The sequence below is a fragment of the Zootoca vivipara genome, chromosome 9 (assembly GCF_965207765.1).
Source record: "Zootoca vivipara chromosome 9, rZooViv2.hap1.1, whole genome shotgun sequence".
In the NCBI taxonomy this organism is placed as follows: domain Eukaryota; kingdom Metazoa; phylum Chordata; class Lepidosauria; order Squamata; family Lacertidae; genus Zootoca; species Zootoca vivipara.
In genome coordinates this window covers 21,695,291-21,716,040 of record NC_142592.1, presented here as the reverse complement: position 1 = coordinate 21,716,040, position 20,750 = coordinate 21,695,291, and positions in this window count along the sequence as shown.

Here is a 20,750-nt window from a genome sequence, read left to right as displayed (position 1 = left end):
ACTTTGAATTAAAAAGAAAGAGACAGAGAAGAGCCTGACTTTGGCTGCAGCTGATTGATAAGAGACCATGATGGGCAGTGTATTATGTAGCTTGAAGAATATCGCCTTGTGATGACAGATGGCTTTGAGACATTGTTCATCAGAGAGGAAGTGAAACGGAACATTACTCAGGAAAGAGCACAAATAAGGCTATGATGGGAACTGTGAAGCAAAAGAATAGGAAAAACAACAACCAAGGCACATATAATAGAAAAGATAAATGGGGATGAGAAAGCTTTCCATAAGGATAGAAAAGAACTGCCCCTTCCCCTCAGCAGACACCCCCCTCTCCATCCTCTTGAAGAGTAAGTAGCATTTGGCAAACATTTGGGAAATGTCAAGTAGGGACATATCACAAGAATGAAGAAGTTATACAGTGTAAGTCAAGGAGAGGTTTTTCTCACATCTAAGAAGGAACTGGAGGCTGGGCTTATCATGGGTCAACAGTACCAGGTGGGCTGATGCTGGCTGGAATCGGTTGTGTTACCTCAGAGTATCTTGTTCTCTAAAATGTTTCACATTAAGGGTAATAATAGTAATAAGATTGCACCCCCTCTACACAGGTCCTGCAAAAGGCACGAGAATTTATGGCAATTTGGGCAGAAGTTCCAAAGGGCCAATGGAAAGTTACAGAAAAAGCAACAGGCGTGTGTTACAAGCACATGGCAACATAGGTTCATAAGCAATTCTCTTCTTCTCTACTTTTCATTAGCAATCTTCCTGACCAGAATATATCTCTAAAATAAAAGACATGCTTTTAAAGGAAAGTAAGGAAAGACACTTCTCTCCTCCCTGTGGAGCTTCATAGATCAAGCTGTCAGCAGAATCCCATCATTGGTCTTTGACATTGTTGTCCTGAAGACTTGTTTGAAATCTCCTGATGCCTCTGATATTTGAGAGAGAGAGAAAGAAATGTAAATGCTATTCTCAAAGTTCTCTCAACACATTAAAGAGCAAGTGCTTCTGAGATGCGATTTACAGACTTATACACACCAAAACAGCATATCACTCAGGGGAATCTACTTCTTTTTAAAAAATTGCACACTGTATTGTGCTTGTATCCCCATTTGGCTGGCCGGCCATTATGGTCAAGCCGCACCAACCTGTTCTACACAAGATATCATACGTATATGCTATCAGGTGTTTAGAGCAGGCAAAGACATGGCTGGATTATTTTTTTGGGGGGGGGGGATCATCTGATTGGTGGCAGCTGCAAAGCCCCAGGCAAATGTTTTGATTGCTTTGAAGCCACGACAATCAGCTGATCATTGGGGCTTTGTGAGCAAATACAGTTCAATTGACATCACTGTGATGTTGAGTGATTGGTTGTTGGGTAACTGCTTGCCTTTCAAAGTTGACCCACACCAGATGGTAGAGATAAGGATTCATCCAGGAATCAAAACGAGTCAAGTTCTCACCACAATGCTTGTTTCAAGCACTGAATGAATTATGCTTCTCATTAAACACTGTACACTGTGTTATTTTTCCCTAATGAGTGGACAGCAGGCATTTTCTCAGATGCGGAAAAAGTAAAATAGTCTAGAGGTGCACTGTGGGGTAGGAAGTTACATGTTCACATGCCCCTGGTGAGCCTAGGGTCTCATGACGCTTGTGAGAATATGACACCTGCATTTGACCTGGTCCCTATGCATAATACACATAACCACAGCCCTTTGCAGGACTATAGCTCCGTGCCATTCCTTAGTGTCACAGTACAGTAGTACCTCGGGTTACAGACACTTCAGGTTATAGACTCCGCTAACCCAGAAATAGTACCTCGGGTTAAGAACTTTGCTTCAGGATGAGAACAGGAATCACGTGGCGGTGGTGCGGCGGCGGCAGCAGGAGGCCCCATTAGCTAAAGTGGTACCTCAGGTTAAGAACAGTTTCAGGTTAAGAGCAGACCTCCAGAACGAATTAAGTTCTTAACCCGAGGTACCACTGTAATGTGGTCATAGTATTATGTGAGAGACATGGAACTTTGGAGACTGGCTTTTTTCATATAATGGCTAGATAATTGCTTGTGAAATGTCATGGGCTGTGTACTGAAGCATTTGTGGGGAAGAAGGTGGAACATGGGTCCCCTTCACCAAGAATTCCCCTTGACCTACCTTATCTTTGCCCTCCTCTTACTTCACCTGCTTGTCTTTCACTTGCTTGCCTCTAGTTTCTAACCATAACCCACACCATTACAATTCCTCCCTTATGCCAAATAATTTCAGCTCCAAAATAGATGACTAGAATTTATTGGCCTCTGAACAGAATCTGTGATCATCTGCAAAATGTGAGTGGTGCATAGAGCTGCTTCTTGCTTCCTGTTTATGAGGAAGTCTTTCACCTCATTGCTGGATCCATGTTAAAAATGTATTTTTCATGACATGCTGTTTTCCTTTGCTGTGTGTGAGCCTTCCAGTATTTTGTGAACTTATTTTCTTCTTATTCTTTCTCTCTCTGTGTGTGTGCATGTTTTCTGGAACTAGACATTCTTGGAAAGATTGAATAGCTGTGTTGGTGGAAAACCTTATGTCTATCATCAGGAGAACATTGGTCCATATGCCAGTGTTAAACTATGATGTTTTTTTAATGAAAAAATGAAAAGGGGAAAGAGAAGAGCAGCCCATTCTATTGCCCACTCTGACTATGTAGGATATATAAAGTCATGTTTCAAAATTTAGATTGTGAAGTAAATTTCAAATTGTTTATGCTCCCCAATTTGTTTATTGGAGACTACAGCTCTCTGCATGGGAGAAATGTCTGAGCAGTAAATTGAGAAAGACTGAAAAGGGGCATATATAAGTCCCAGAACCAGCAAACTGAGACCATCTTTACAGAACCATACTGTTTATATGGAGTACATACTTTTTCCATATAACCTCTTTAGAGTGCTCCCCTTGCTTTCGTGATTATGGTTTATATAATTAATGTTGTGCATTTCCAGGAGAAGGTAGAGCTGATGGGGAAAATAACTAGTTATACTGGGCAACCCAGTCAGTTGGGTGGCATATAAACAATTATTATTATTATTAGTAGTAGTAGTAGTATAGATCTGCAAGTGGAAAATCCTCTCACTGGTTGCCCCATAAGATGATGTTGCAGTTACTCCAAAGAGGTCTGCCTAAGCACAAATATGCAAAAAGCATTTAGGATGAAACCTGAGATGGCTTTATTTATGAGTTAATTTATTTTTATGAGCTTGTTGTGGTATTTAGTGAGGACCTGATATCCTAATTTTTAGAATGATTTTATTATGATAATTAGCTTCTGCATGGTTTATTTACATTGTGTTGTACAGTATTCCATGCATTGATTTATTGAAACTTTTTATGAGAATTTACAGCGTCTTGTTGATATCGACTCAATAACTAAACCAAAGACTTCACAGGGAACACCTCAGGAGAAACAAGAACAAAGAAGCAGTCAAACCATGTATTTGGACACACCAAAGCAATGCCTTTTTACTAATCTCTCTCTCTCATACTTTGCATTTGTCCTATTTGAATATCACTTTATCATTATTAACACAGCAACATTATTAAGTCGAGAAGGTATCATGTGATGTAAGCTAAAGTCAAGATAGCATTAGGTGGGAGCCAAAGAAGCATGTGCAGCATGAGCCATGAACCACTGTGCATGAACTTTGCACAAGGTATCTGGAGCTGTGGGCTGTATTCGACTAACTCTTACTCAGAGTGGACCAGTTGGAATGAGTGACCAATGCTAATGAAAATGTTAAGATATCAAAATATGGTGAAAAAAATAGGAGAAAGCAAAGGAATATCAGAATAGAAAATTGGTAAAGATTGGAGTAAATTTAATGATTATATGGCAGACCATGTGGAAAACGCTAACCTCTTAGCAGACAGGTGAAGGGCCCAAGTGATTTTTTTTAAAAATGAAAGGAAACATGTAAAAAGGTATACAGAGAATTTTGGATATAGAAACCGAAATAGAGAAAAGGCTGGAAGTCAACACAGGGTGGAGGGGCTTTTTTTTTTTTTGCTTTTCTTTTTATGTTACCATTTATTATTATTATTATTATTATTATTATTATTATTATTATTATTATTATCCTTCTTGTTCTTTTTATATGTTGTATATACTTGATTTGTATGTATTTGATTTGATATAATTTCTTTTTTTCTTTTTGTAAAATTATTGTTTAAAGAATTATTATTTTAATTTTAATTTTTTTTTAAAAAAGGTCCATTACTTTCAAAGGGTTTACTTTGAGTGAAAGTTTGTTGCATGCAACCCTGTATCACAACACGTGGTGGGCTCACATGATCATATATGTCTACATGGAACACATGGTTTTCTCCATTCCAAAGCACTGTTTATTGTACAAGCCCTTTGAAATGGGCAACTTCATGCACTGCGACATACTTTGCACATGGGCAAGGAATTTAAGCTGCAAACCATTAAATACTTTAAACTGAGGGAGCGGGACAGGTACAATCATGTGCAAGCATTTGCACAAAAGAAAGGACATTTCTGGATTGGTTCACTTCACTTGTAAAGACCTACATTGGCTCCCAGTATGTTTCTGAGCACAATTCAAAGTGTTGGTGCTCACCTTTAAAGCCCTAAACGGCCTTGGTCCAGTAAAGCTGAAGGAGCATCTCCACCCCCATCGTTCTGCCCGGACACTGAGGTCCAGCGCTAAGGGCCTTCTGGTGGTTCCCTCCCTGTGAGAAGTGAAGTTACAGGGAACCAGGCAGAGAGCCTTCTCAGTAGTGGCTCCCACTCTGTGGAACGCCCACCCATCAGATGTCAAACAGATAAACGACAATTTGACTTTCAGACGATATCTGTAGGGAAGTTTTTAATGACTGATGCTTTAATGTATTTTTTAATCTTTTGTTGGAAGCCGCCAAGAGTGGCTGGGGAGGCCCAGCTGGATGGGTGGGGTATAAATAATAAATTATTATTATTATTATTTACTACGACTACTACCACTACTACCACTACTTATGCAACTCTCTTCCAATGAGTTGGAAACAGCCCTTTTGCAGGTGGAGGAGGTTTGCCACTTGCGGAAGGGCACATTTAAATCCTAGTCACTGATTCCACTGCATGTCAAGAGGACTGTCTCCAACTTGGGTGTTAAGGTCTGCAAATGGGTTTTTCCTGGTAGTTCTGCTGCTCTCAGAAGTGTAGGGAATGGTAGTCTCAGAGAGGGCTTTTTCTCTGTTACCACTAAATTGTGGCATTCTCTCTCCAAAGAGATGTGCCCAGCACCTTCACTGTACAGCTTTTAATGTATGGAAACGATGCAGCTCTGTACCCTGGCCTTTTATAATCAAGGTATTTGGGGGGAGGGCTAAATATTTTTTTTAATTTACACTGTTCTGTTTTATTTGAAATAGGTTTACTTGTTTTATAATTTTCATATTTTTTCTGTTTCATAATTGAGGTTTTTTTTGTAACCTGCCATAGAACCTTATGGTGAAGGGTAAGAAATCTTTAAAATAAAATAAAATTATGGATTTAAATCATTCCTGTCATTTTATGCATCTGAATAATTTATTTTTTTCCACCATTTTGTGGTGTTAGCAGATGTTCTTGAAAATCATTTGCTTTTGTATGAATATGGAAAAATCAGAGAGGAGTTTGTCTCTTAATGTGGGCCTTTGAAATGAGAAAGTCCAGCAACTCGCACTTTTAAAATATGTATTTGCTTTAGTTATGCCTCCGGTTTGGCAAGTCTAAAATATTTTAGGCACAATAAGGATTTCCAGGACTTAAATATGACCTTTGAACATTGCCTAACATGAATAGGCCACTTCCTTTCTTTTTCATTTCCTTTCTTTGGACTGAAATAGCTATTGGAAAATATCAATTTAGTATTCTTTAAGATTTCTTTCTTTTATAGTCCAATATTGGAAAGAAATGGTTGGCAGAACTGAATGGAGTGTGTGTGTGTGTGTGTGTGTGTGTGTGTGTGTGTGTGTGATTATGTGTGCCTAATAAGGCTTCCTTCTATGATGACTTCATAATATTAAAAAACGGGTATAGACCAAAGAGTGTGATTAAAGATAATTTATAGTTTTCATTAAAGGAGCTACATTTTTCTCAAAACTAAGTGCTGTATTATTAATGGAAACCTATGATTGTTATTAATTACACACTTTAGCAATGCCTTTCATTTAAGTCTGCCATCAATTTTCCGGAGCAAAATGATCTGTTCCATTCTGAACTTTACTTTCCTCTTAAATTATTTTAGGATTTCCTTTAAGCTGCACAGATCTGTCAAGCAAGGCTTCCATTTCGCAGCAGGCATGCTTTCCGCCTCCCATCATGCAAGCGTCGTCCCCATGTGCCATATCTTTCCTTTGGGTAAGGTAAGCGGGATCACAGATCTGTTGGCTTGTGATCTTAAATATTGAATCCTTGTGCTGGTACCGGTGGCAGCGAAAGCTCCTATCTAGAAGAAACACTACTATGTACATTGGAATTGCGTTCTTCTTGATGTGTACAAAATTCACGGAAGAAAAGGCTTCCAATGGCCACTAGCCATGATGTCTGTGCTCTGCCTCCACTGTCAGAAGCAGATTTCTGCTGAATACATTTATGGGAATGACTAGCAGGGAAAGTGCTGTTGTACTCAGATTCTCATTGTGGGCTTCCCTTGGACACCTGGTTGACCATTGTGGGGAGCCTTGGCTTGATTCAGCGGGGCTCTTTTATATTCTCAGGACATAGGCTGTACTTCTAGAACTGGATATTACTTAATTGGGTACTATAAAGGCATATCTGCCAAGTTGCTGTCAGAGAAATAAGGGACCGGGCAGAAGTAGCAGACCGGAAGTAGTGCTGCTGCCATTTTGGAAGTGGGCGGAGCATGCTCAGAAGTGACTTTTGATGCTGCTTTGCCCAGTTCCAAAATGGCCACCGCGCCAGAAGTCGCACTGCAGCCATTTTGGAACTGGGCAGAGCAGCATCAAAAGTCGCTTCTGAGCATGCTCCGCCCAGTTCCAAAATGGCCGCCACGCCAGAATAAACCAGGAAAAAACAAAAAAATCCGTTTTTTCAGCTAGGAACAGCTGGAAAAATTGGGATTTCCCGGGGAATACAGGAGACTTGGCAGCTATGTATAAAGGGTGTGGGGAGATGTAAGAATTGGACCAAATAACCATTGAGCTGTTAAACAGGCAACATTCTGAGTTGCCCATTCCACGTACCGGACTTCATGATTTACAGAGAGCAGTATGTGACTAAGGCAGATGATCCGGGCTGGGTCAAATACCCCTACTTTTGAGGGGCTATTCTTTCCCCACAAATGGGATTTAGAAAAGGGGAAGATTTGGGCAACTTTAAGGGGGATAGGCAAAATTTACAGACTTTTAAAACCATGCAAGTTACTTAATCTCCCTCCCTCATACTCTCTCTGTCTCTCCCACTACCTCTTGTGGGAGAAAATGCCATAGTTTATTTCCATAATTCTGAAATCATATTTCTCTTAGTGGAAGCGTACTTGCTTTTGTGTGTTCCGAATCTTCTAACATTCATCTTCATTGAATTTTCCCAACTTCTAGCAGTATGCTTATTCTTATTTATTTATTTATTTTAATAATAACTGACTTTGACTCTGGATTATAATTACTACCTGTTTGGCAGTTTAAGGTGAGAGATTAAAGGCCCTAGGCAGCCACCCACCTGAAAGGGAGCTAGCTGATAAGGGTTCCTTAAAAAAAAAAAATAGAACACTTTAATAGCAGAATTACATGGATCCAGACTATTTTTGAGCATGCTGTCAAAATGGTTCAGCAGATGCTAAGTCTCAAATATCTGTTCTTAACAGATAATGGAAACGTGAATCCAAAACTACGGGGATAAAGTTATGGTTATATTTTATTATTTATCTGCATCATGCTAAATATTGTTTGTTTTTTCCTAACATACTGATGAAAGGCGACTGATGATGGTTTATTGGGTTCAAATATAATGTGCAAGACAGAAGCCAATAGAAGATAAGAAATAAAAGAGGAAACCTGGAATTAGTGTTTCAGAAGGATGTTTCCTCTGAAAGCCATATTGCCCATGCTACACCCAAGGCAAGACTTTAAAATAATTATCTACAGTAAGTTCATAGAGAAAGAAATATTGCATTGAAAAGAGTGACTCATAGTCAGATGGTGGCTTTCAAACATACAACATACATTAAGAAGAAAGATTGTGCCTCTGTAGAAAGCTAAGCAATACAGTAACAACATACTTAACCCAGACAAAGGGTAGAAGGAGTTTTAACCCACGGCATACAATTTACAAAAATGACCTCAGCTAAGTCTTTATTTTTTGCTTACAGTTGCAAACCCCCTTGACTTGATTTGTATTTGGGATTGGCTTGCAAAACTCTTTTACTAGAAATTGGGGAAACAGCTTGTTTATTTTCAAGCCCAATCACAATTGCACTTCCAGTGACGACATCTGCCTCTGATTCCGGACTTTGCCACCAACTCTTCCAGCTTGCTAAGCCCTGTTACCTCTACATATTCTGACACCTCCTCTTCCCAGTCTTTTCCGTCTTCTCCCTCTTCCCATTCATCTTTGTCCGTGGCACCACTCCCTAAGCTCTGAGCCTTCTTCCCTTGTTCCCCAGCTGGTTCCTCCCACCATTCCTCTGCATCTAACTAATCCGTGAGGCAGGAAACACGAAGCAACACTCCTTTCTGTTTCCTGATCTCTAAGACCTTCTTGTACTGGCTTTGTGCCAGAATAGTCATTTCCCAAACATAACTGGGGGTATTTCCTCTCTACTGCAGCATTGGGTCCGGAGAGAGGCACCCCTGGGTTCTCTGCTGATTGGCAGAAGAACATTGTGGTGGGAGAGCTAACTGAAAAGTGCACTCAGGAGAGAGGGTGTATGCTGACCACTTTGACCACACCCATCACTGGCATGCACCCCTTGTAGAGTTGGCCAAACCGCAATGTGGCCCTCAAGCTGAAAAAGACTACAGGGTACCCATTAGTAGGTGTATTGTATTATGAAGTGGTATAAATCACCTTAAGATAAAACCTGGTGGGTATGAGAAGAGAATGAGTACTCTAAGGATCAGAGGCAGGAGGAACTAATGCTTTTTTAAAAAAAAAAAGTGGTCTAGGCAAACAAATACAGAAGAACAAGCATCACTCCATCATTCCCATTGGCTCAATAAGTGTCTAAATATTATCTGACTTTTTGAGAACCTGATTATAACAACTAAGTACTTTTTATTTCTACTTTTGCAAAAATGCCGCCTTGCAAGTGTAAGAGTTACATTATACTCTAGAGTGGATCAGAATTTGCACCCCGTATGGGGTCTGACATCAGCGTCATGTATTTCTGGGAAGGCAGGATTTCTGCCTGTCGGAGTAGTCAGGGAGTAGGTTAAGAGTCAGTGTAGTGTACTGACAAGAGTGTTGGATGCTTAGATTAATTAGGTCAAGGTTCAAATCTCCTAAAGATGGAACACACAGGGTAACCTTGGGTCACTCTCAGACTAACTTGCACCATGGGGGTAATGTCACATTAAAACAACCTTCTGGTGGTTCCCTCACTGTGAGAAGTGAAGTTACAGGGAACCAGGCAGAGGGCCTTCTCGGCAGTGGCGCCCACCCTGTGGAAAGCTCTCCCATTAGATGTCAAGGAAATAAACAACTATCTGACTTTTAGAAGACATCTGAAGGCAGCCCTGTTTATGAAAGTTTTTAATGTTTAATTTTTTATTGTATTTTTAATATTTTGTTGGAAGCTGCCCAGGGTGGCTGGGGAAACCCAGCCAGATGGGCAGGGTGTAAATAATAATAATAATAATAATAATAATAATAATAATAATAATAATAATAATTCTGCATATTCCTAAAGATCAATTTGTGGTTTGTTTGTAATTTATTATTACATCACTCAGTGTTATATGGAAATTCTAGATTAAGGTAGAAAACTAAAGTTTTATAAGACACACTTTGTTTTTAAAAAGTTTCAGTCAGCTTTGAAATATATGAGGATTTTGTTTCCTCCCCAGCTCATCTTCCAACATTTGCTGGGACTCCTGCAGTGTCTAGATGCTGAACAACTCCTGCCCATTATTGTTTTCCTCCCACTGACATCAAATTAAGCCTAAAAGGAATAGGATGAGCTTTAGAGAAGGATCCTATACTTTGCTGAGTTTGTATGTGAGCCAAACTTTGGAACCTTTTGAGGTTCCCCCCATTAGTGGCCACCCGAACTCAGAAAATATTGCCTCTCTGCTGTGTGAATTGCTTTTTCTGAAACAATAAGCAGGGATTTTTATTTTCACTGCACAGCAGAGTATCAACAAATTGTCTTTTCATATTATACAGAATGTGGTACATCCGAGTCCCTGGACTATGTTCCGCCATGCTGAGCTCTAGAGTAGGCAATAGACACAAATCGAGCCACTTGTATTCAGGGCAGGACAGCAAAACTTTCCTTTTTTCACGATGAAATGTGTCCTAACATAATCAGATCACCACAGAGGTACAGTGATAAAGATCCATTCCTAGCATTGACTTCCCAGGGGGAATGCACCCACACACATACAATAGTAATAGGCTCATAAGAATTATTTTAGAAAACAGTGAAAGCAAATGATTTACATTTGTTGTGTTCCTTACATTGTAGCTGAAAGCACCAAATGAGAACTCTGGGGGCTTCCAGTAGGGCAGTGCCCCAAAGCAACTTGTGTTCAAATCTTTTATTTATGGTGAAACACCTGGCAGGTTTGCATGCTGCGTAGTCCCACTGAAACATTTCCTGCTAAGTGTGAATTACAGCCCTGCCACGACTGTATCTTTTGCTACAGAACTCAGCTATAGCCATATATTTTATATAGACACTCTTTGGCAAGGAAGGCAGAATATGACTTGGGACAAATGGTTCCTGAGCAACATAGGTGGGGCTTCTGCAGGCCTCTCAGAGAATTCCAACAGAAACTGAAATAGGGATGGGAATTGCTGGTGTTCACTTATCCCACAGGTATACTCGGAGTATATGTATTGAAATTAATGGACAATGTAGGCTGCATATACACTATACATTCAAAGCACATTCTTCCCCTCAGAAAATTCTGGGCAATGTGGTTTGTTAAGAGTTTTTTCATGATTGTTACTTGGAAGGGGTAAACTACAGTGTGAGGTGGGTGGGAGGGATGAGTTTGGTTCTCTACTTGCTGGTCCATAGTAATAATAATAACAAACCTAGACAGCATCTTAAAAAGCAGAGACATCACCTTGCCGACAAAGGTCCGTATAGTTAAAGCTATGGTTTTCCCAGTAGTGATGTATGGAAGTGAGAGCTGGACCATAAAGAAGGCTGATCGCCGAAGAATTGATGCTTTTGAATTGTGGTGCTGGAGGAGACTCTTGAGAGTCCCATGGACTGCAAGAAGATCAAACCTATCCATTCTTAAGGAAATCAGCCCTGAGTGCTCCCTGGAAGGACAGATCGTGAAGCTGAGGCTCCAATACTTTGGTCACCTCATGAGAAGAGAAGAATCCTTGGAAAAGACCTTGATGTTGGGAAAGATTGAGGGCACTAGGAGAAGGGGACGTCAGAGGACAAGATGGTTGGACAGTGTTCTCGAAGCTACGAACATGAGTTTGACCAAACTGCGGGAGGCAGTGCAAGACAGGAGTGCCTGGCGTGCTATGGTCCATGGGGTCACGAAGAGTCGGACACAACTAAACGACTAAACAACAACAACAGTAATAATAATAATTTCTTCTTCTTCTTCTTCTTCTTCTTCTTCTTCTTCTTCTTCTTCTTCCTCCTCCTCCTCCTCCTCCTCCTCCTCCTCCTCCTCCTCCTCCTCTTGACACCCATCTGACTGCGTTGCCCCAGCCACTCTGTGCGGCTTCCAATAAATTAAAACACAGTGAGACAGCAAACTTTAAAAACTTCCCTATACAGTGGTACCTCGGGTTAAGAACTTAATTCGTTCTGGAGGTCCGTTCTTAACCTAAAACTGTTCTTAACCTGAGGTACCACTTTAGCTAATGGGGCCTCCTGCCGCCGTCGCCGCGCCACCACCGCACAATTTCTGTTCTCATCCTGAAGCAAAGTTCTTAACCTGAGGTACTATTTTTGGGTTAGCGGAGTCTATAACCTGAAGCGTCTGTTACCTGAAGTGTCTGTAACCTGAGGTACCACTGTACAGAGCTTCCTTCAGATGTCTTCTAAAAGTCAGGTAGTTGTTTCCCCCCCCTTGACATCTGATGAGAGGGTGTTCCACAGGGCAGCTGCAACTACTGAGAAGGCCTTCTGCCTGGTTCCCTGTATCCTCACTTCTCTCAGCGAGGGAACCACCAAAAGACCCTCACAGGCTTAGGTATTTTGAGTTTTAATCAATGGAAGCTGGTGAACTGCCCTTATCATCATCATCATCAACAACAACAACAACCATTGTTTATTGCGGTCCAAAGACCCACAAGTTGAAAATCAGTGAAAACATTTAAAAGCACACAGGCTACTAGGACAAATCATAAGATTATACCTATTTCTGACTTTTGTCTAATACAAATTGATCTCGTATGCTGACCACCTCAGACAGAAACTTGGCAATGGCCCAAGTCAAACTGGGAATCTTATCATCTAGAAGGAACTTGGCATGGAATTTAAATGCCCTTATCATTTCCTCACCTTCACTACTGTAGCCCTGCTCACTGGATTGAGTTTCTGCTGAACTGTACAGTTCCTTTGCCCTACCCTGTTGAAAAAAGACAAAATGTGTAGAAGGGATGAGGCACAATAGTGGCATCGCTGTTCCAAGGCCCAGCATGGGCTCTCTGAAAGGGACCATGACTGGGCAGAAGGAGAAGGGGAAAACTGAACTCTGCTAGCTGGTCATTATAGGAACAATTGTTTAGAAATGGGTGCCTGAGATTTATTTTTTATTTTGTTCTTCCCTCCTTGTCTCCTTTTCCTTGTGTGTTTTGTTTCTTTTATATTGTAAAGCCTGTAGGCAGGGACTGCATCCAAGCTAATCTGGGAGTCTTTTTTGGCTGAAGAGTGGGTTAAAAATGCTATTTATTTATTTATTTATTTAAAAGGAGTCACAACAAGAGCAGGAAAGAGCACTTTTTGGTGGATCCGCTGTGGATTCCACAGGGGAATGTGGGAGATAGCAACCTCTCCCCACATGACTTCAAGCACCCAAAAGGCCTCTGATATGGTTGATATCCCACACGGCTCTGGGGTCAGATCAGTGGCTGGTCTCTGCAAATGCCCAAGAAATCAGCCATCCTGGTCACTCCAAGAAACAGAACAGTGTCCTAGTGTGGAAGATGTCAGAAGTTTGGAAGCAGAAAACTGCTTTCTCCTTTAATGAAATTGAGGATCTCATTAGGGGATGTACCTCAGTGGTAGGGCAAATGCTATGCACACAAAATATCTGGCATCTTTATGTTAGCTTTGGAAAGTGTATAAAAAACCCTGCCAGTTGTTGTAGAGTAGACTATAGTGAGCTAGATGGAACACATACCCTCCAACAATTCTCTGATGAAAATAGGGACCTCCTATTCAAGATCAACAACAACAGTTTTATTATTTATACCCCGCCCATCTGACTGGGTTGCCCAAGCCACTCTGGCCAACTTCCAACATATATAAAAACATAGTGAAACTTTAAACATTAAAAAACTTCCTCATACTCTAAAGGTTGTATAGTTATCTCCTTGGCTGGGGGGGTTACATAATTCCATACCTTTCAACAGTTTCCTGGTGAAAATAGGGACGTCTTACCATAGCCTTTGGGGATGCGGGTGGCACTGTGGTCTAAACCACTGAGCCTAGGTCTTGCCAATCAGAAAGTCGGTGGTTCGAATCCCCTCAGTGGGGTGAGCTCCCATTGCTCTGTCCCAGCTTCTGCCCACCTAGCAGTTCGAAAGCACGACAAAGTGCAAGTAGATCAATAGGTACCGCTCCGGCAGGAAGGTAAACAGCATTTCTGTGTGCTGCTCTGGTTTGCCAGAAGCGGCTTAGTCATGCTGGCCACATGACCTGGAAACTGTACGCCGGCTCCCTCAGCAAATAAAGCGAGATGAGCACCGCAACCCCAGAGTCGTCCGTGACTGGACCTAACAGTCAGGGGTCCCTTTACCTTTACCATAGCCTTTGACATTTCTCTGATGAAAATAGAGATGTCCTAAGGAAAAGTGGGACATTCTGGGATCAAATCAGAAACCAGGACGGCTTCTGTAAATCCAGGACTGTCCTTGAAAAACAGGAACACTTGGATTGTCTGGGACCAATGGTCAGATAAGGCAGCTTCCTATGTATTGTCTCATTTCCCCCTCTCCTTAAAGATACTGAGATTATTTTTCCGGTTTATAGGGAGAAAAGGCACACATCTGGCCCAGACTTTCAAAGCGGATCACCTCTAAGGCCCATCCTCACTCTTGTTGGGTAAAAACAAAACAAAAGCCCGCTTAATTAAAATGCTTCTTAAGAAACCCAACTCTCAGAATGCTTTCACAGTCATTGGTGTGCCTTGGGGAATCCCAGGAATGCTAGGACAGTGCTTTCAATGCTACTCTAAGCAAACCCAAGGCCCTAGTCCTGTTAACACCATTTACTGCAGAGCAGAGCCACTGGTATGATTAAGGATTAATCAACTGAGCAAAGGTTTGAAGGCTTCAGGCCCTGAATGAGTAATTTGTTTCTTCTATTGCTTGTAAAACATGCCACAGCTTTCCAAACTACAACCATAGTAATGAATAAAACAGGTTGTTACCACTACGTGGTTGGCCATGAATTAATCGTCGTTTGATATTTGTAAATTAGAGCTGGCAGACTAGGCAGGGATTTTTAAAGGAGCACAATGGATCTCCTGGGGGCAATTCCCCACTTTCTTAATTTATTCAGCGTTGTTGGTGTTGATCATATTTGAAGTCAACAGATAGAAGGCAGTGGGACCACAGATACGGGAAATGAGAAAGTGACTCCAGTTTATGGGGGGGGGGGGAAGAGGTCTGAAATATGACCAGGAAACTTCAGCTTGTAAAACAGGACACTTAGGCTGTCAAGTTTAGTCTGCTAATGATTATGGAAGCAGATCCAGTCCCGTATAGTCATAAAACTCATAAATAACCCCAATAAATGCAGCGGCATATCTCGGGGCCTGCATGAAAATGATGAGTTCGAGCAATTTTCAAATTTTATATTTATTGATGTTTCTTAATATTCTATTTACAGTGGTATGAATTACACAGTGATACTAAATGTCATCTCAATTACACTCAGAACATGACACCTATTTGTAGGGTTGACTTTTGTTTTATAAATGAAGTGCGTGGCCAGGAGTTCAGAGGAAAAAAAGGCTTAGGCATAGACAAGGTCATCCTTCCTCCAGTTACTTAATAAACAACACACACATATGCAACCCCTGCATTTTGAATTGTTTTTCCTATCCAGTGAGTCACTGGAGGGAGCTCTAAGCGCATGAAAAATTCAATCTTTATTTTTTAGTTGTTATGAAGCAGCAGAACAATCAAAATACACCCAACCTCAAAACCATCATGCACATGAAAAGTGTATGTCTCTAGCGAACAGCATTTTATTTTGTTGCAAGTAGCTTGCAAGTTGTATAGGAGGATTTGATTGTGCTGCAAGTGCAAGGTTGATTTAAGGACACAATAACCTGGATGAATTTCAATCTCGAAAAGTGCATATTAGGAGTATGAATGTAGCTCACATAATAATTATCCATAAGGATCAGAAATTGCAAGGAATTTGGCTTTCCCTCGTTTTCTAAGAAATGATTTGATTGAAGGCTCTGGTCTACATATGTGACAACAAGATTGGAGCTCCTTTAGGGTGTGAGCATGTTTTGATGACCATGAAATATCCATTGGAACAAAACAGGAAGAGGGTTGGATTAGCCACTTACAAAAAAAATACAGATTCCGTGCAACTCATCTCCAAATTTTTATTTGCTCCTAAAGAGCTAGGAGTCACAGAGAATATCTAGGATGGAACACATGGCAATGAACTGAAAATTATCCTTGAAGATCCACCTGACTTCAAGCAATCATAAGTAAAAGGCCCATTTTCATTAAAGGTTTGGAGGAAGATCTGGAGAATTTGGGAAAGAACAATGCATGAATGACAGAAAACATGGGGCATAATAAGAGAGATAAGACACACCCAGACAGCAGCTAAAAAGCCAATGCAATTCTGGGCTGCATCAATAGCAGTATAGCATCTAGATCAAGGGAAGTAATAGTACCACTCTATTCTGCTCTGGTCAGACCTCACCTGGAGTACTGTGTCCAGTTCTGGGCACCACAGTTCAAGAAGGATACTGACAAGCTGGAACGTGTCCAGAAGAGGGCAACCAAAATGGTCAAAGGCCTGGAAACGATGCCTTATGAGGAACGGCTTAGGGAGCTGGGTATGTTTAGCCTGGAGAAGAGAAGGTTAAGGGGTGATATGATAGCCATGTTCAAATATATAAAAGGATGTCATATAGAAGAGGGTGAAAGGTTGTTTTCTGCTGCTCCAGAGAAGCGGACACGGAGCCATGGATTCAAGGTACAAGAAAGAAGATTCGACGTAAACATTAGGAAGAACTTCCTGACAGTAAGAGCTGTTCGACAGTGGAATTTGCTGCCAAGGAGTGTGGTGGAGTCTCCTTCTTTGGAGGTCTTTCAGCGGAGGCTTGACAGCCATCTGTCAGGAATGCTTGGATGGTGTTTCCTGCTTGGCAGGGGGTTGGACTGGATGGCACTTGTGGTCTCTTCCAACTCTATGATTCTAACTAAGATACGTACTAGAATGGTGATGAACATAAATCCTCAAATATACTGTAGTAACTTCAGTAACCACCCAAAAACAAGCTACTTCAATCTGTGTTTCAGTCTGAAAACTGGGTGCAGTAAGTCATTATATCTCTTTCTTGCTGTGTCCACATTCCACAACTTACTGTAAATAGTAAGATTCCAGTTCACAAAATATGGGCAGCATGGGCCTATGCTAGCCACACCATTGGATTTGTTGTTTAGGTGCTACATGCGCCAGAGAATTAGCTCTATCTTCTGCAAAGGAGCCAAGGGGAAGGCACTTCTTATGGCCTGAAGCCAGTTTTGGATTAGCAATGAAATAGCATTAGTATTTGATGCAATGGTCTAGCAGTGGTGTCTTGGGGACTTAGCATGAAACTCTTTTTTTATACAATGTGGCTTAAAACCACCGGGTATCTTGCACGGGTTCCTTTGTCTTAGACATTTTATTGGAAATTAATTTCTCTGCTTTTACACTGTCAGTGTAATTTTTATTAACTTCGTACTGCAGATCTAGCAGATTCTTTTATTGTGTATTGATTTAAATTATGAGAAATAATAGGAATTATGACTGGAACTTAATGAAATCTTATAAAACACATAGTAGGCTATTACTACATTTGTTTCATGTACACTTTGTTAAATGTATTACATTCAATAAAGTTTGAAATGCAATATTTTATATTAAAATGCTGTAATATCCTCACTGAATAGGTAGTATTAAAAGTCATGTTTGAGAGAGATACCATCCAATTTATAATAATGTTTGGAAAGATCTTGTCTTTTGCAGACAGATATGCTCTTCCATCTTCAATATGCTTTGCGCTGAATATTTACAGTACCAGTGATCCTGGAGAACACTAGCAAAAGCGATTTGTGTTGTCAGCTGTAGAAAGCCAAAGGGCATCATTAACTCAATTTAGCCCGTGAAGATATTTTCCTTAGCTCACAATTCCACCACTGACAAACTCCAGCTGATATCTGTGAAATTCACTTCCATGAGCTTAGGATAATGGCCAAGGTTAATTATAGCCATGTTCAGAATGGTGCCACAAACCAGATTTATTAGTTTGTCTTGTTGACTTGGTCAGGGGTCCTTTACCTTATTGACTAAGACACTGGATTCTTTACAATTACAGCTCAATTCTCTTGGTGTTACGGAAAGTTATCCCCAAGGCTTTCATACTATTGAAATGCTTAACAAATTAAGAACATGTGCCTGTGTGATTGAACCTGTGTGCAAAACATGTGCTCTACCACTGAGAAGAGTAACCATGTTGATTTGCTGTAGCAAAAAACAACAACAACAAAGAGTCATGTGGCAACTTAAAGAAGAATAAATTTATTATAATTTAAGCTTTTGTAGGCCACAACCCACTTCTTCAGCTGCATGAGGTGTACTCTTGACTTGTCAAGTGTGTACTGTATATACATGGCGGTAGTAGATGAAATGTAGAGGAATTCAGAAGAGAACAGAGAGTGATGATTACAGTGACGAATTATCAAAGCAGTGTTGGAGGTAACTCAAGCATCTTGGCATTGATCAGCTAATTAACACATGCAGTGTGATTTTTTTTTTTTAAAAAGCACTATGTGATATCAATTCAAGCTGCAGGTGACAAAACTGAATTGCCTGCATTTCAGCAGTTTCCCACTGGAGTTTTCCTATGAAATTCCTTTGTTCAAGTATGGCCACCTTAAGGTCAGTCACAGGGTGTCCTGGTAGACTGAAATGTTCTCTTATTGGATTCTGGATATTGCCATTTTTGATGTTGTGACCATTTATTTTTCTGTGTAGAGATTGACATATACCCAAGATCAGTGCTAATTTTCTAGAAAAAGAGGTGCTGGAACTCACTGTTAATGCCTCCCTCATTCTCTTAGAATGTCAATGGCGCCCACCTGAGAGGTGCCGGAACTGAGTTCCGGCACGTTCCAGCTGAAAAAAAAGATTGCACATTTACAGTGGTACCTCAGTTTAAGTACACAATTGGTTCCGGAAGTCCTCACTTAACCTGAAGCGTACTTAACCTGAAGCGAACTTTCCCATTGAAAGTAATGGAAAGTAGATTAATCCATTCCAGACTCAACCTGAAGCATACTTAACCTGAAGTATGAGTGTAATTGGTTCTGGAAGTCCATAACCTGAAGCGTACTTAACCTGAAGTGAACTTTCCTATTGAAAGTAATGTAAAGTGTATTAATCCGTTCCGGACGGGTCCCCGGAGTACTTAAACTGAAAGTACTCAAACCGAGGCATACTTAAACCAAGGTATGACTGTATCCTTCTCAGTAAAGAGTGAGCTGCTTGTGCAAGCCAGGTCATGCATCATTAAGTGGACTGTCAGTGCTTCCAGACTATCACTATTTTTGGCTAGGCATCAATCGTATGCCAGCAAATTCAGGTTGAACTATTAGATGTGTTTGTTTTTAAATATATCTATATACGGAGGAAAATTATAAATGAAGTTACAAAATACCCAAGCGTGCATATTCTCAAATGATCCAAAAGAATCAAACAGGAAAATAACAACAGGAAAATATTTTGGAGTTCGTTCTAATTGTTTTGTTGTATTTCTCAGAGTTACTCTAAAGTGGCTGTAAATGGTGTAAATGGTGTAAAGTAAAGCAAATGGTGCTTTTATTTGGTCTCTAAGGTGCTACTGGAAGAAAAAATTTTTTTTTATTTTTTTTATTTTGTTTCGTCTAAAGTGGCTGGTGATTCCAAGGGTATTGGGGACCTGGATCACCTATGGAACATTCCCTATAGATGCATATGTCACTGCACTTGCTGGAGTCTTGGATTCTTCACTAAACTGTAATTTAATTAAATCAAATCAAGTCAAATAACATGTTTCTTTTTTGACAGATTTTTATACAGGCAAGTTTTATGGTGTTAGTACTCTATGGCTGTGTTTTCCAAATGCTTCCAAAATATTGTTATGGTTAATGTGCACATCAAAACTAATTGCACAGTTACAACTGATTTGTAGCTTTTGTTCACTTCCCCAAAAGACTGGACTTTTTGTATTAATATAAGTCATAGGGAAATGCAGCGCGAGGTCTGTGGTAACACTCGTCTAACCTTCCTGCAAATAAATTTGAATGAATGCTCAACGAACGGGCAACATCATTTAACCACCCTGCAAACAAATCAGGATGAACCATCAATAAACAGGTCATCTAGAAGTACCCTTCATGTCCATGAAAGCTTGTGCCACAGTAAATTCGTTCATCTTCAAGGTTCCACAAAGCTCTTTAGCAGGGGTCCCCAAACTTACCCAGCTTTGGGCCAGTGCCTGCTGCACGGATCGTGCGGCGGGCTGGAGCGCGCGGGAGTGCACGCCCATAGACATGCACACACACTATTCCCAGCGTACCTCTGGGTCAGAAAGGCACCGGAAATAGCTTGTACGCATGTGCACGGTCCTCCTCCGACCCGGAAGTTTACCAGAAATTACGTATGTGAATGTGCACAAGCTATTTCCGGTGCTTTTCCGACCTGAAAGTGGGCAGCTGCGCCGCGCCGGCAAGAGCGGGTGGCAGCAGCGGGCGGTGGGGGGAGTCATCGTGGGCTGGATAAAAGGGGCCTTTGGGCCGTATCTGGCCCCCGAGCCGTAGTCTGGGGACCCCTGCTCTTTAGTCTCTCTCATCCAAGATACGTCACTCCAATATGTGGGACTTCAGTGTCAATCAAGCTTCCTGACCATGTGCACAGCACCACAACTTAGAAGATATTTCTGGCAAAGTAAATGGTGCTTTTCAAAAGCTGTGCTAAAGTGTGTGGTGTTTTTTAAGACTAGTTTCACAGCATGAGCTACTGAGGACTGAAAACTCTGTGGAATTGGTGCCTCTCCTAGTGAAGATGTGACGGCTGCATGAGTAAAGAGAAGAAATGGGAAAAGAAATTGTTGTGCTTTAAGGATGTTAGAATA